General features: G+C 40.1%; 1 protein-coding gene across 1 annotated transcript in view; it reads left to right on the top strand.

Annotated features, from left to right (window-relative positions):
• The window catches only part of LOC112074423 (CD209 antigen-like protein C), a 105706-nt gene that overhangs the window by 36055 nt on the left and 53602 nt on the right, over positions 1–16049 (top strand). The gene's annotated exons all lie outside the window — the stretch shown is intronic.

A 16049-nucleotide genomic window follows, 5' to 3' on the forward strand; every position in this document is an offset into this window, starting at 1 on the left:
GTGTCATTTGTTACATAGTACTGTACCACTACAGTATACTCTATTTGGCAATCACGTAAAAATAACAGCTTTTTCCTATGAGCCATCTTCCCTTTAAAATAGTCAAAATGTAAATACACATAAGCTAGCTAAGATCTAAAGACGGCGACATTATTGGAAGCCCAAGGCAGTGTTGTTCAGTCATATCTAGATGGGGTACCATTTGACACTGTTTTGAAATCGATCTTCTCATTTCCTGTTTTGACCTCCTCTCAGGTTTTTGTCTGCCAAATGAGTTCTGTTATATCTTACAGAAATAATTCAAACAGTTTTAGAAACTTCAGAGTGTTTTCTATACAATAGTAATAATAATATGGCATGTATTACCTTCTGGGAGAGAGTAGGAGGAATTTTGTTTGGGCACGGCATTTGTTCAAAGTGGAAACACTGCCCCCTATCCCGATGAAGTTTTAACAGGTGTACCTTGTTAAATGTTAATTTGTGGAATTGATTTCCTTCTTAATGCGTTTGAGCCAATCAGTTGTGTTGTGACAAGGTAGGGGTGGTATTCATAGATATATTTTCAGGACTCTCCATTTTTCAATCATAGTGGTGGCTGCATCATGTTATGGCTATGTTGTGTAATTGTTAAGGACCTGGGAGTTTTTCAGGGTAAAAATAAACTAATGTAGCTAAGCACAGGCAAAATCTCAAAGGAAAACTTGGTTCCAGTCTGCTTTCCACCAGACACTGGGACCTTTCAGCAGTTCAGTAATCTAAAACACAAGGCCAGATCTACACTGGAGATGCTTACCAAGAAGACAGTGAATGTTCCTTGTGGCCAAATTAAAGTTTGAATTAAATCTGTTTGAAAATCTATGGCAAGTTTTGAAAATTACTGTCTTAACCTATGACCCCAACATCTTGACAGAGACTGACATTTTTTAAATAATAATGTGCATGTGGGACAGTAGCCTACATTAATTACAGTCTACGTTACATTATGATTGCAGTAATGTGTGTTTTAAGTCTAAACACCTCCATATTCTGTGTCAACATCAGGATATCTGTTACCTTATTTGGCTTAACACAAGGAACTAATGCACCACCGGAGGTGGGTTCGGACAGATGGTCACATGTAGTTAACTGGGCTGATCCAGAAAATGTGAGTTGTTAGGAAAACAACAGTATGTTTAACTTTACAGTCAAGCTCAAATCGAACTGAAATGTTCAAGTTCCAAAATGCTGCACAGACTTTTTCATTGTGAATTATTTTATTGTATTTTATCAAACAGGAACATTGCGTTGCTAGATGGGCAGAGTTTGAAATTTTGGGACTATCCCATTGGTTCCTGTGTACTGGGTGAGCTAAGTAAAAATTAAATAAAAAAGGAGTGAGGTCAAAGACAAAACTGATCCTAGATCAGCACTCTTACTGTAGGATGCTTTGTAAATACGGGCTTTGGTCACGTTTCCAAGGATGACACAACCCATCTACTGGTCAATTCTGATACTGCTATATTATATCTTTACTGATAAGGATACTTTTCTATCTATTAACTGAAGTGTTTTTACTGTGCTATGTCAAATTATAACTGACACAATTTAGAAGGAAAACACTGGAGTTACTAATAGTACATTAGAAGACTTAGTATTAGAGTATAGCTGACAAGTAAATTACATACCTGTATCACAGTATATACTGCAGATGTATTTCATCAGTAGAATGAACACATGGTACATACTACATGGAACAGAATGGAAGCAAACATAGAAAAAGTATGTTTTTTTTWAAATGGATGAATAACTGTAAATAGTTGAATGAAAACAGTGATGTTACACAGTTATATGCACACTATAATGTAACAAATATAGACCACAGTTAGTATAGTTAGACCACAGTCAGATTCTAGTTAGACCACAGCTAGAGCCTAGCTAGACAACAGTTAGCCTAGCTAGACAACAGTTAGCCTAGTTAGACAACAGTTAGTCTAGTTAGACCACAGTTAGTCTAGTTAGACCACAGTTAGTCTAGCTAGACTACAGTTCGTCTAGTTAGACCACAGTTAGAGCCTAGTTAGACCACAGCTAGTCTAGTTAAACCACAGTTAGTCTAGTTAAACCACAGTTTAGTTAGACCGCAGTTAGAGCCTAGTTAGAACACAGTTAGTCTATTTAGACCACAGTTAGTCTAGTTAGACCACAGTCAGAGTCTAGTTACACCACAGTTAGTCTATTTCGACCACAGTTAGTCTAGTTAGACCACATTTAGAGTCCAGTTAGACCAAAGTTAGTATAGATAGACCACAGTTAGTCTAGTTAGACTTCGGTTAGAGTCCAGTTAGAGCACAGCTAGTGCCTAGTGAGAACACAGTTACTTTAGTTCGACAACAGTTAGTCTAGTTAAACCAAAGTCTAGTTACACCACAGTTAGCCTAGTTAGACCACAGTTAGTCTAGTTAAACCACAGTTAGTCTAGTTAGACCATAGTAAGAGTCTAGTTAGACCATAGTAAGAGTCTAGTTAGACCACAGTTAGAGCCTAGTTAGACCATAGTAAGAGTCTAGTTAGATCACAGTTAGTCTAGTTAGACCACAGTTAGTCTAGTTAGACCACAGTTAGAACCAAGTTACACCACAGTTAGTCTAGTTAGACCACAGTTAGAGCCTAATTAGACCACAGTAAGAGTCTAGTTAGATCACAGTTAGTCTAGTTAGATCACAGTTAGTCTAGTTAGATCACAGTTAGTCTAGTTACACCACAGTTAGAGCCTAATTAGACCACAGTAAGAGTCTAGTTAGATCACAGTTAGAGCCTAATTAGACCACAGTTAGTCTAGTTAGACCACAGTTAGAGTCTAGTTAGACCACAGTTAGAACCAAGTTACACCACAGTTAGTCTAGTTAGACCACAGTTAGTCTAGTTAGACCACAGTTAGAACCAAGTTACACCACAGTTAGTCTAGTTACACCACAGTTAGTCTAGTTAGACCACAGTTAYAGTCTAGTTAGACCACAGTTASAACCAAGTTACACCACAGTTAGTCTAGTTAGACCACAGTTAGTCTAGTTAGACCACAGTTAGAACCAAGTTACACCACAGTTAGTCTAGTTACACCACAGTTAGTCTAGTTAGACCACAGTTAGTCTAGTTAGACCACAGTTAAAGTCTAGTTAGACCACAGTTAAAACCAAGTTACACCACAGTTAGTCTAGTTAGACCACAGTTAGTCTAGTTAGACCACAGTTAGAACCAAGTTACACCACAGTTAGTCTAGTTACACCACAGTTAGTCTAGTTAGACCACAGTTAGTCTAGTTAGACCACAGTTAAAGTCTAGTTAGACCACAGTTAGTCTAGTTAGTCCACAGAATCTAGTTAGACCACAGTCTACTTAGGCCACAGTTAGAGTCTAGTTAGTTAAGCTACAGTTAGTCAGGTCACAGTTAGAGTCTAGTTAGTTAAGCTACAGTTAGTCAGGTCACAGTTAGAGTGTAGTTAGTTAAGCTACAGTTAGTCAGGTCACAGTTAGAGTCTAGTTAGACCACAGTTAGAGTCTAGTTAGACCACAGCTCCACTGCCCTGGGCCTGATGAATGGTGGACAAACTTCACATAGCATTGGTCTCTTGAAAGACATCAAATAAATAGTTTAATTTGGTTACAAAAAAAACAAAAAACATCTTAACTCCCACAGGGATATCCAGTGCAACTCCATTAGAGTCCAAGTTAGAGCAGTGGTTCCCAAACTTGGCATCGGGACCCTATGTGGGGTCRCCTAAAACTGAAATGAGAAAATCTGTAATCTTATCAAACAAATTAATTAATAACTTGTTTWCTATTCAAATGGGTATAGAATACAACTTGTTAGTGTAAACTAAGGTCAAGTCATTATTATGTGTTGGGACAGCCTGCAGGACCTAACATTGAGAGAATATTTACTGTGCTTTCTCACKCATRCAGTGTTGTTTAACACATGATCCATCCTTCCAACTCTTCAATGGGACTGCACCAAKAATGCAGTGTAATTCTGGTAGGGGAGGCCTGTGGGAGAGAGTAAAAAMAAATAACAAAATGCGACTTGGCTAAAAGGTCATTTAAAAAGCAGCARTTATTAAGTGCTGATTGCTCCAGACAAACGACTCTCTCTTCTTAATTTCACTTTCATTCTCGCTCTTKCTTTCTTTTTCTCCCTCMCTCTCTCTGCCTCACTCACTCTGTCTCTCTCTCTCAGGTGATAAAAASAGAGGCTGATGTAAAAGGAAGCTAAARTCATTAGTAGTGATGATGTCACAAAGACAGCGTTTCCCACTTGCAACTGGACATTCACTGCAGATAGGCTGGTTTGAAAAGGTCCCTTGTTTTGTGCTCACAAGTAGTTCAATATATAAAGAATAGGGTGCTATTTAGAATGCAGACTGAGTCAGTGGTTACCATGTCAACCCAAACTCTATCTTCCATAATCATACGGCAGACTSATTTCTCTATGCATGTTATTACAGACAGACAGGGAGGCAGACATTTATCCTAATCCTAGTCCACTCAATGCCCTATACAAGACACTACTTATACACACTGAGTGGACAAAACATTAAGAACACCTGCTCTTTCAATGACATAGACTGACCGGGTGAATCCAGGTGAAGCTATGGTCCCTTATTGATGCCACTTGAAGGGGAGGAGACAGGTTAAAGAAGGATTTTAAAGCTTTGAGACAATTGAGACATGGATTGTGTATGTGTGCCATTCAGAGGGTGAATGGGCAAGACTAAAGATTGAAGTGCRTTTGAATGGGGTATGGTAGTAGGTTCCAGGCGCACCGGTTTGAATGMGTCAYGAACTGAACGTTGCTGMGTTTTTCACGCTCAACAGTTCCCCGCGTGTATCAAGAATGGTCCACCACCCAGAGGACATCCAGCCAACTTGACACAACTATGGGAAGCATTGAAGTCTGTACTTTGTCAAGGTTTTTCTAAGGTGGCCGTGGCGTACTGTCGATTTAGGGCCAGATAGCAATGCATRTTCCWTTGTGCTTGTGTTTCCCAATAGGTAATATAGTTTTGTTTTGACTGTGTTGTAATTTGSTTTATTCTGATTGTTTGGATTTTCTGGTCCTGAGGCTTCAGTGTGTTAGTAGAACAGGTTTGTGAACTCAGCCCCAGGACCAGCTGGATGAGGGGACTGAGGCTTCCAGTGTGTTAGTAGAACAGGTTTGGTGAACTCAGCCCCCAGGACCAGCTGGATGAGGGGGCTGAGGCGTCAGTGTGTTAGTAGAACAGGTTTGTGAACTCAGCCCCAGGACCAGTCTGGATGAGGGGACTGAGGTTCGTGTGTTAGTAGAAACAGGTTTGTGAACTCAGCCCAGGACCAGCTGGATGAGGGGCTGAGGCGTCAGTGTGTTAGTAGAACAGGTTTGTGAACTCAGCCCCAGGACCAGCTGGATGAGGGGGCTGAGGCTCAGTGTGTTAGTAGAACAGGTTTGTGAACTCAGCCCCAGGACCAGCTGGATGAGGGGACTGAGGCTTCAGTGTGTTAGTAGAACAGGTTTGTGAACTCAAAACTGAATTGCTATTTTTTTTGTTTTATTATTAGTGGATATTGGCCTAATTCTGCCCTGCATGCATTATTTGTCGTTATAATCTTTACATGTAGGGGCATCTTACAGATCTCTCTCTCTCTCTCTCTCGCTCTCTCTCATTTGCTTTATTGGCGTTTCGTATATTGGAGATTAAGTGATAGTGATACACTGACATTGTAAGATCTGGAGTGAGTCAGCAATGTAGTCTGGCAGCAACTCAACCCAGGATTTACAAGAAATTGCATGACTGACTAGAAAGGGAACGCCTTCAAGATAAGGGTGACCAATCACTTTGTGTAGTACAACACCCTGCATCTCTATAAAGCGTCAGCTGCATCTCCGCTTGTAGACATACGCTTCTAGATACCCAACTCAACAGGCAAAGGTAAGGACGTCTATAAAATTACACTTACAAGGAAAAATCCTGAACCACATTCTTGTTGCATGTTTTGGTATTACAAATGGGTGTTCTTTCCAAATTGACATTCAAAAAGGAAGTGTGCCAAAGTTTAATCTGTGAATAATTTAGAAAGACTGCATATGCAATTTATTTTATACAACCTTCTATAATATGTTTATTGTAACAATAGTAACTAATGACTACGTCATTAGTAAATATAGGCATTATGATGTAGGCATTATGATATAGTCATTATGATGTAGGCATGATGATGTAGGCATTATGATGTAGGCATTATGATGTAGGCATTACGATCTAGGCATTATGATGTAGTCCTTACGATCTAGGCATTACGATGTAGGCATGATGATGTAGACATGATGAAGTAGACATGATGATGTAGGCATTACGATCTAGGCATTACGATCTAGGCATTATGATGTAGGTATTATGATGTAGGCATTATGATGAGGTATTATAATGTAGACATTATGATGTAGGCATTATGCACATTCCTAAAGCGGGACAAATATGGACTTAAATATTTAATACACATTCTGCACTTCTAATGATGTCTGGCAATGAATTCAATCATTTGAAGCCTGGAGTATTAAAGCTCTCTTASCCCTTCAGTGCTAGAATCATTCATTGAAACAAAAACAATAATCTGCATAGCTGATATMTTGGTGCTGTCYGAGGTGTGTAACTGCYTTGAAGCTGTCAWATCAGTGAGGTATACCTTATAGCCTACCTCAGCCAGTGAAGTTATTTTTATTGGACTAGGCTTGGAAAAAAATGGACTCCAATTAAGCKCTCTTTTTGTTTGTGAAGTCAAATTAAAATYAAGATGATTGTTGACATGAATTACTCGACTGGTGTATGTTTTCTCTATCTGTTGCTATGRGCCACTTATATAACAAGTTAGCTATATTTTCAGCACCAGGCGCTGTTCACCTGCCATTGAATGCGCTGCGYTTGCAGCTTTACGTTTCAGCACCACAAAATGGTCCCCTGCCTGCTTTATTAGTTGACTGTCTRCTGCATTCTCTCTCCACATGTTAAAATGTATTTGAGTATACCAGAAGTACATTAATTTCTAATGGTACGCATTGCGTTGCAGTTGCAGTTRGTTCTGTGTGGGGCAAACTCCCCCCAATATTTTMTAGATGCATGCCAGCAAAGCCACTACACAACAAAACACAACATTAAACAATACATTAATTGCACTATAACTGTGACAAACGGTGCCCACAAACTGTTAGAGCCTACACAAAGCCGTCCCAACAGCAGAGTCCCAACAGCAGTCCCAACACTTTACCACTGCTACACCTGACTATCAAGACATTAATGAGCGAGCTAAGACCGACATATAACTATTTGTCCAGCACTTTTTAAATGTACAGCGACAGAATTTAGAACATGGGCCGTTCTTACAGTTTTCTCCCTGTACAAGTCAGAACCGTAGTTTAAATAAAGGGGTTCATATAAACAGGCGATGAAAGCTCTTACAATATTCTATGATGACATTTCTCTAAAACAGGCTATAGGCTACATGTGAACCACCAAGTCAGAACAGTAAGCTAAGTTATGAGGGGGAAAGGGACCAAATTATTAGGGTGAGGCACATGGGCTWCTAACAGCTTACTACACAACATACACTTAGTATCACTTTCTTAGCTACAGTATACATATCTCCCTGGCATATTACATCATTTATGCAGCAGCAWACAAMACATTTTTGGACTCACYATGTGCTGTGCTCACTTGAACAGGAAGGTGGCGCGGCGGTCCTACTTGTGGGCTTTAGAAAGAGGCCCGATTTGGAATTCCGAGTTAGATGACCATTCAAATTAATTTTCCATATTTTCCAGTCGAATCAAGTTTTATCCGAGTTCCCAGTTGTCTTGAACTCACTGCAGTCTGAGATTTCCCAGTTCTGAGTTTCCAGTTGTTTTGAACGAGGCAGACTAGCATGGCAATGTATTAGACTTTTCTGGCCCATGGCGTTTTTTTGTGATATCCAAATGATAGCCCCTTTTTCTTGATATCCAATTGCTAGTTACGACCTTGTCTCATCGCTGCAACTCCCCTACGGACTCGGCGAAGGTCGATAACCAAGCTGCACTGCTTCTTGACTCACTGCTCACTTCATCTGGAAGCCAGCCGCACCAATATGTCGGAGGAAACAGTCGACCTGACGACCGAAGCCAGCTTACAGGAGCATGCCCCGCCACAAGAGTTGCTAGAGCATGATGAGGACATCCCGGCCGGCCAAACCCTCCCCTAACCCAGACGACGCTGGGCCAATTGTGCGACTTCTCATGGGTCTCCTGGTCACAGCCGACTGTAACAGCCTGAGATCAAACCCGGGGCGGCAGTGGCGCCTTAGCACTCATTGTTGAATTTGCGATTTCCAACTTGTTGTGTAATGTTTATGTCCAATGGCCGATGAGCAGTGATACGTTTTATCTATAATTTCTCTTCATATGACAAGAATTGAAAAGGAATTACCAGTAGATTGCCGATTTGATGCATGATCATGACTGCTTGTCTAGCTCGTTAGTTAAGGTTTTGAAAGTATGAAGTTGACATGATTAGTCCAATCAAAGCTACCGTAGATGTAAAGGGATTTTGGTAATTTTATCTGTGGCCAATGACCTTGAGCCTTCATGGATGGGCAGCACCCAAGGGGCTTGAATTTTCGAGCTCTACCCGATTTAGGGGTGACGTAGTGTCCCCATGAGTGACAGAACACTGAGCAAATCACGGCGCAACTAGAGAACATTACCAACCCCTAAGCTCTGTATTTTCCATACACGTATTAATGCCAAAATAATAAAATACAGAACAGACAAAAAAAAGTATAAATGTGTCGCCACCGGTGCTGCATAAGTTGGATTCATCGAACGTATGCATCAAACTGTATGTGTAGACGGCTTGACAGAAATGGTAGCAGAAGGTGAATGTTGAACTTTTGTTGCACACATATCCAGATGATGCTGCGTACCATTTTGCGCAATGACGCTGTCGGGTGATCAAGGCGTAAACGCAGCTGTCTGGTATCAAACTCGTTTGACACAGTGGTCACATTCCCCTGCTCAGACGTTGCATGCGTCAACCAATGGTTGCATGCCACGTCATCGACTGTACCGTCAAGCGCCAGATTGCTGTAACATATAATGTGGTTAGCTGATACTTAAAATACCTATCCAGGCATTGTAAGGTCTGGCATGTGTCAGCAACGTCTGGGCAGTGGAACGTGGCCAGTAACAACAGGAGATCAACTAATCTGCTGGTTTATTCTTGTTTTTTTTTGGATGCAAGCAGGTTTGTTTTAATAGGCAGGTGCATGTAATCTCCCATTAGTAGCGTTTTAAGAAATCGGTTCATAACATTAAGCTGCATGTTAAGTTCTGCCTGTTGCTTGCAATTGGCCAACTATCTCTATATACTGTACTAACAACAATAATCCACATAATAACATTCAGAATTCATAGTCAATAARGTAATGAGAAGTAAAAATCAACAAGGAAACATTTTTTGTTTGTTTTTCAAACTTCAACAACATACAAAAATGGCTTGTGGAATAGATATCCCCTTTTTTTACAGAAAAATAAGAATGGACAGATGATTATACTAATAATAGTAATGCTAGCAACGGTTATCAAAACGTATAAAAGGTTAGAAAAAAATCCAGTTCGGATAAATGTAACAGCTGTATAAAGAATGAGATACTCAAAGCTTTTAGAATTGAAAAAATCCATTAAATATTGACTGAACTATAGCACAAACAATTGTATAATGATGGACAGAAAGTAAACGTAATTCACCAGTTTTGGTGGGAATTCAGGTTTAGACTTTGTCAAATATTTAAAAAAAAAAGCATATTTGAAACAACCCATGCTAACATTTTTATACCATACAGTGCCTTCAGAAACTATTCATACCCCTTGACTYATTCCACATGTTGTTGTGTTAATGTATATCCTGAATTCAAACAATACCCAGAATACCCCACAACAACAAAGAGAAACCATGTTTTTAGACATTTTTGTTAATTTATTGAAAATGAAACACAGAAATATCTCATTTACACAGGTCTTCACACCCCTGAATCAATCACCTTTGCCAGCGATTACAGCGGTGACTTTCTGGATAAGTCTAAGAGCTTTGCACTCCTGGATTCTTCAAGCTCTGCCACGTTGATTGTTGATCATTGCTAGATAGCCATTTTCAAGTCTTGCCATACATTTTCCAGCCTATTTAAGTCAACACTGTAACGAGGCCACTCAGGAATAATTAATGTAATCTTGGTAAYCAACTCCGGTGTATATTTGGAATTATGTTTTAGGTTATTGTCCTGGTGAAAGGTGGAGTTTTTTCAGTTTTGGAAAGCAGACTGAACCAAGTTTCCCTCTAMAGTTTTGCCTTTGCATAGCTCTGATCCATTTATTTTTATCATAAAAATCTCCCTAGACCTTGCCAATGACAAGCATACCCATAACATGATGCAGCCACCACCATGCTTGAAAATATGAAGAGTGGTACTCAGTGATGTGTTGGATTTGCCCCAAACATTTCGCTTTGTATTTAGGAGACAAAGATAATTTCTTCGCCACATTTTTTGCACTTTTACTTTAYTGCATGTTTTGTAATATTTTTATTCTGTACAGGCTTCCTTCTAGGCACTCTGTCATTTTGGTTAGTGTTGTTGTGTAACTATAATGTTGTTTATCCATCCTCCATTGTCTCCTATCACAGCCATTAAACTGAACATTTAAGTCACCATTGGCCTCATTGTGTAATCCCTGAGTGGTTTCCTTACACTCCGGCAACTGAGTTAGGAAGTACGCCTGTGTCTTTGTAGTGACTGGGTGTATTGATACACCATCCAAAGTGTAATTAATAATTTCACCATGCTCAAAGGGATATTCATTGTCTACTTTTGAAAATGTTTACACATCTACCAATACGTGCCTTTCTCTGCTGAGGCATTGAACAACTTATGGTCTTTCCATTTGAATCTGTATTTGAAATMTACTGCTSGARAGYGGGCCTTTACAGATAATTATAGGTGTGGGGAACAGAGATGAGGTAGTCATTCAAAAATCATTTGAAACATTATTACTGCACAGTCCATGCAACTTCTGTGACTGGTTAAGAAAATGTTTACGCTTGAACTTATTCAGGCTTGTCATAACAAAGGGGTTGAGTACTTTTAATTTTTTATTAATTTGTTAACATTTCTAAAAACATTTTTCCACTGTGACATTATGTGGTATTGTGTGTAGGCCAGTGACACAAAATCGTAATTGAATCCATTTTAAATACATCCTCAAGGCATTGCATGCCTATTTATGTGTTCTGATAATACTGTATATTGATAGAACATAACCTTAGAAAATAACAACTCATTTGTATATTGACTAAAGCATGAATTTACCCTCTATCCAACCAGCATCTCTCTAATGCTGTTGGCCCATAGAAACGCATTGAATAACACATGAAACAACAGATTGAAAGGCAGTTTTGTGGTGAAGTGTCCTATATCAGAGAGATATGAGAAATATCAGGGAAGTTTGTATTCAACCCCTTATTTTAGAAACTGGTACTGGGGACCCTCATACGAGTTTTGTGAGGCTTGTGGGCGTCCTACAGCAGAACAACCCACAGTCACATGTTCATGGAGTGGGGGTCATATTAATGTGTAACCCAAACTGCTGCAGATGCGGAAGGTGACATCAGCGGATGCGGTGGATTGAGATGCATCCAATGCAAAACCCCCAGATTTCTCTAGTTTAAACTGATGGATTTTGATGGGATTTTTGTATTATGCTAATTAGATTTCCGCAGGGGACGCATACATCGACTCTTTAAGAATCAACAAAATAAGATCTACAAAATAAAGAAAACTACAAATCCTGGAATTAAATGTACAGAACGCAAAACAGACGTAATTAAACTAGTCTCTTAAAATAAACAAAACCCCATGTTTCCCCCGTGGCAAAAGTCAGAACAAACAAAAAGGAATAATGGTGGTTGCAGTCACTCCTTCTAGATTTCTTCCAAGGTCATAGAAAAAGAAAGTTTCAGCCCTCCAGAGGGGGGCCATTCTCCCTGGTGGTATCAATCCCCTCCACCAGCACAGCGACTGTCTCCTCCCACCAGCTTCACACCAGGCCCTGAGAAAAGAAAAGAGAGAGACAGTTATCTTTCTTATTGAACACATGTGGGATAATAAAGCTGGCTACTATTGAACTGCTATAATCACTGTAGATTTATACTCTACCTACCTGGTGGACTGACGCTTTGAGCCTGGAGATCTGAGGAGAAAGAGAGAGAGACACAAAAAAAGGAGAATGAGAGAGACCGAAAGGAGAGAGAAAGAAGAGGAGAAATAGACAGAGAGAAAGAGAGAAAGAGAGGAGAAAGAGAGATATACAGGAGAGAGAGGCAAGAAAAGGGCAACCAGTGAAGAACAAACACCATTGTAAACCCATATTTATGTTTATTTATTTTCCCTTTTGTACTTTAACTATTTGCACATCGTTACAACACTGTATATAGACATGATATGACATTTGAAATGTCTCTATTCCTTTGGAACTTTTGTGAGTATAATGTTTACTGTAAATGTGTTCTTGTTTATTTCACGTTTATTTATTATCTATTTCACTTGCTTTGGCAATGTTAACATATGTTTCCCATGCCAAAAAAGCTCTTAACTTGATCTGAATTGAGAGGGAGAGAAAGAGGAGCAAGAGAGAGGAGAAAGAGAGAGRATCGACAGACACAGAGGAGAAAGAGAGAAGGGGGAAAAGAGAGACAGAAGAGAAATTAACATCAACATGACCTTTCATGATGTGATGATGAAGATATAGTCTAATCATTGGTGTGGTTCAACAACAGCCATGTTTGCACACATTCCCCTTTGATGGAAATGTGAACCTCTCTTTGCTTATGAGTTTGTATCTAATTTAATGCATTTGCTTTTGTCTGTTAACAGACTGCGGATTTTTTTTGTTAAATGTTCATTTACATAGGTTGGGCTTCCATAGTTGGACTCCTAGTTTCACATTCTTTTTCTATTAGGGTTAGAATTAAGGGTTAGTGGTTTGGGGTTAAGGCTAAGGTAAGGGTTAAAGTTAGGGTTAGGTTAAAGGTTAGGGTTAGGTTTAGGGTTAGGCAAAATAGGATAATTAAATTGCAATCAATTGTTTGGTCCCCAGAAGGATAGTAAAACAAATATGTTTGTGTGTACGTGTGTGATCAAAACTTGACGTTCAGTTGAGATATGTACTGTATGTATACAGTACATTCTATTTACTTGTTGATTGTGAATTTAGGATTATGAATATCATATAGATTTAATGATCAGTTAAACAATTCCGGGGATGTGAATTGTAAATCGATCTACCTTGCAAATGTGATAAGGTTTCTTACATTGTTTTCAGTATAAAAGATCCCGTACCCTTGGCACTGAAAAGCACACACACTGATGTACCCAGAGGCCTTGTCTTGACACGGTGCGCTATGCACATCAGCCAGTAGAGGACAGTATTTACCTCAACAAGCTAAATTAATGATTGGCAGACAAAGCTTAGACTAGTGGACTCGTGTTCCTGGAGGGACGCAGGCTTCACCGTAGTGCTGATTTCCTTTATTTTGGGTGATTGATTGATTGGTGGTATATTGGCTAAAGAGTAATCCAGGTCTGAATCAATCCCTGAMTAGAGGAAGATGTTGATCATTATGATGTACTGTTACTATGGGAAACCTTTTCTCCGTATCAGCAGTGGTGTTGCTGTTGTTAGTCATGTTCACACTAGATAAGCATGAAATAAGTGTTTCCTGTCTGTGTGTGTGTGTGGTCTGCTTCTGAGTTTGAGGGTACACTATGTAAATGTTATTTCTCAGACGAACAGAGGAGGAGCTGTGAAACTACCGTGACAATACTAGTATAAAACAGCCATGAATACAGATACAGCATCTTAAAGAAGCTTCATCTAAACACAAGGTCATTTCTATTCCATGTGTGTCTGACACAGGGTTTCCATTGCTCCCCACAGACACGTTTGTTTGCAGCCCTTAACTCCAGAGGAGGACAACCCTCCTCTTGGAAAGCTACTGTGTTCCAGCCCCCCCCCATGCTCAAACACACCTGATTCAACATACAGTGACAGAATCCTGATTACATTTGAGTAATTTAGCTGAAACTCTTATCCAGAGCCATTCGGGGTATGCGCCTTGCTCAAGGGCACAGGCAGATTTTTCATCTAGTCGGCTCCGGGATTCAAACCAGCAACTTTTCAGTTACTGGCCCAACCCTCTTAACCACTAAGCTACCTGCCAAATAATTGAATTGGATGTGTCGAAGCAGGGCTGCAGTAAAACCCTGCACCCACATACTGTTGCTCTCCAAGAGGACAATTTGCTACCCCTGTTTAACACAGTCATCAATAATGCCATAATGTTACTGTGTTTTCTCTGTTCCCCTTTATGTCTGCGGTTGATTTGAATGAAGATGGCGATCGTTACAGTGTGGACATTTCTTCTGTTGACCTCTGGTGTGGCCGGAGAGATGGTAAGCTGAGTTAAATGATCTTTTGGGTTTGTGTATGCGTGTGCCTGTCTGTGTGTGTGTGTGTGGTGTGTGTGTGTGTGAGGGTGAAAAGGGACTAAATTGAGCCTAATGTAGCTACTGATATAGATGTAGAATCTTAATTTGATCTCTCTTTTGTTGGTAAGAATTTTCCTGTTCAGCAGGAAATCCAAACTTGTAGGAAATCCAAACTTGTAGTGTATTGGAGGTAGTGTAGTCTATTCGAATAATTAAAAAGGATTCTAAAGATAGTAATTTCACTTTAAAATGTCATACTTAATTTGCCCTAACACAAAATGTATCAACCCMTACAACATTTTTTCCATTCATTATAATCCACATAATAATCTACATTTCCTGCTGCTCTGGGATAATTTTCCTGCTGTAGCAAACTAGCTCAAATTAAGATCCCACACATACGGTACAGTGCCTTTGGAAAGTATTCAGATCCCCTAACTTTTTCCACATTTTGTTACAGCCTTATTCTAACATGGATTCAATACACACTACCCCATAATTACAAAGCGAAAACAGGTTTTTAGACATTTTTGCAAATATATTAAAAATAAAAAACAGATACCTCATTTACAGACTAGAGGTATTCAGACTCTTTGCTATGAGACACGAAATTGTGCTCAGATGCATCTTGTTTCCATTGATCATCTTTGAGATTGACAGTGCATGTCAGAGCAAAACCAAAGCCATGAGGCTGAAGGAATTGTCCGTATTGTCCGGATTGTGTCGAGGCACAGATCTGGGGAAGGTTACAAAACAACTTTCTGCAGCATTGAAGGTCCCCAAGAACAGTGTCCTCCATCATTCTATAATGGAAGAAGTTTGGAACCACCAAGACTCTACCTAGAGCTGCCCGCCTGGCCAAACTGAGCAATCAGGGGAGAAGGGCCTTGGTCAGGAGGTGACCAAGAACCCGATAGTCACTCTGACAGAGCTCTAGAGTTCCTCTGTGGAGATGGGAGAACCTTCCAGAAGGACAACCATCTCTCCATCACTCCACCAATCAGGCCTTTATGGTAGAGTGGCCAGYCGGAAGCCACTCCTCAGTAAAAGGCACATGACTGCCCACTTGGAGTTTGCCAAAAGGCACCTAAAGACTCTCACACCATGAGAAACAAGATTCTCTAGTCTGAGGAAACCAAGATTGAACTCTTTAGCCTGAATGTCCAAGCGTCACGTCTGGAGGAAACCTGGCACCATTCCTACGGTGAAGCATGGTGGTGGCAGCATCATGCTGTGGGCTGTTTTTCAGTGGCTGGGACTGGAAGACTAGTCAGATTGGAGGCAAAGATGTAAGTACAGAGAGATCATTGATGAAAACCTGCTCCAGAGCCGCTCAGGACCTCAGACTGGGGCGAAGATTCACCTTCCAACAGGACAACGACCCTAAGCACAACAGCCAGACAATGCAGGAGTGGCTTCGGGACAAGTCTTGAGTGTCCTTGAGTTGCCCACCAGAGCCCAGACTGAACCGATCG

The sequence above is a fragment of the Salvelinus sp. IW2-2015 genome, unplaced genomic scaffold, assembly GCF_002910315.2.
Source record: "Salvelinus sp. IW2-2015 unplaced genomic scaffold, ASM291031v2 Un_scaffold2627, whole genome shotgun sequence".
In the NCBI taxonomy this organism is placed as follows: Eukaryota; Metazoa; Chordata; class Actinopteri; order Salmoniformes; family Salmonidae; genus Salvelinus; species Salvelinus sp. IW2-2015.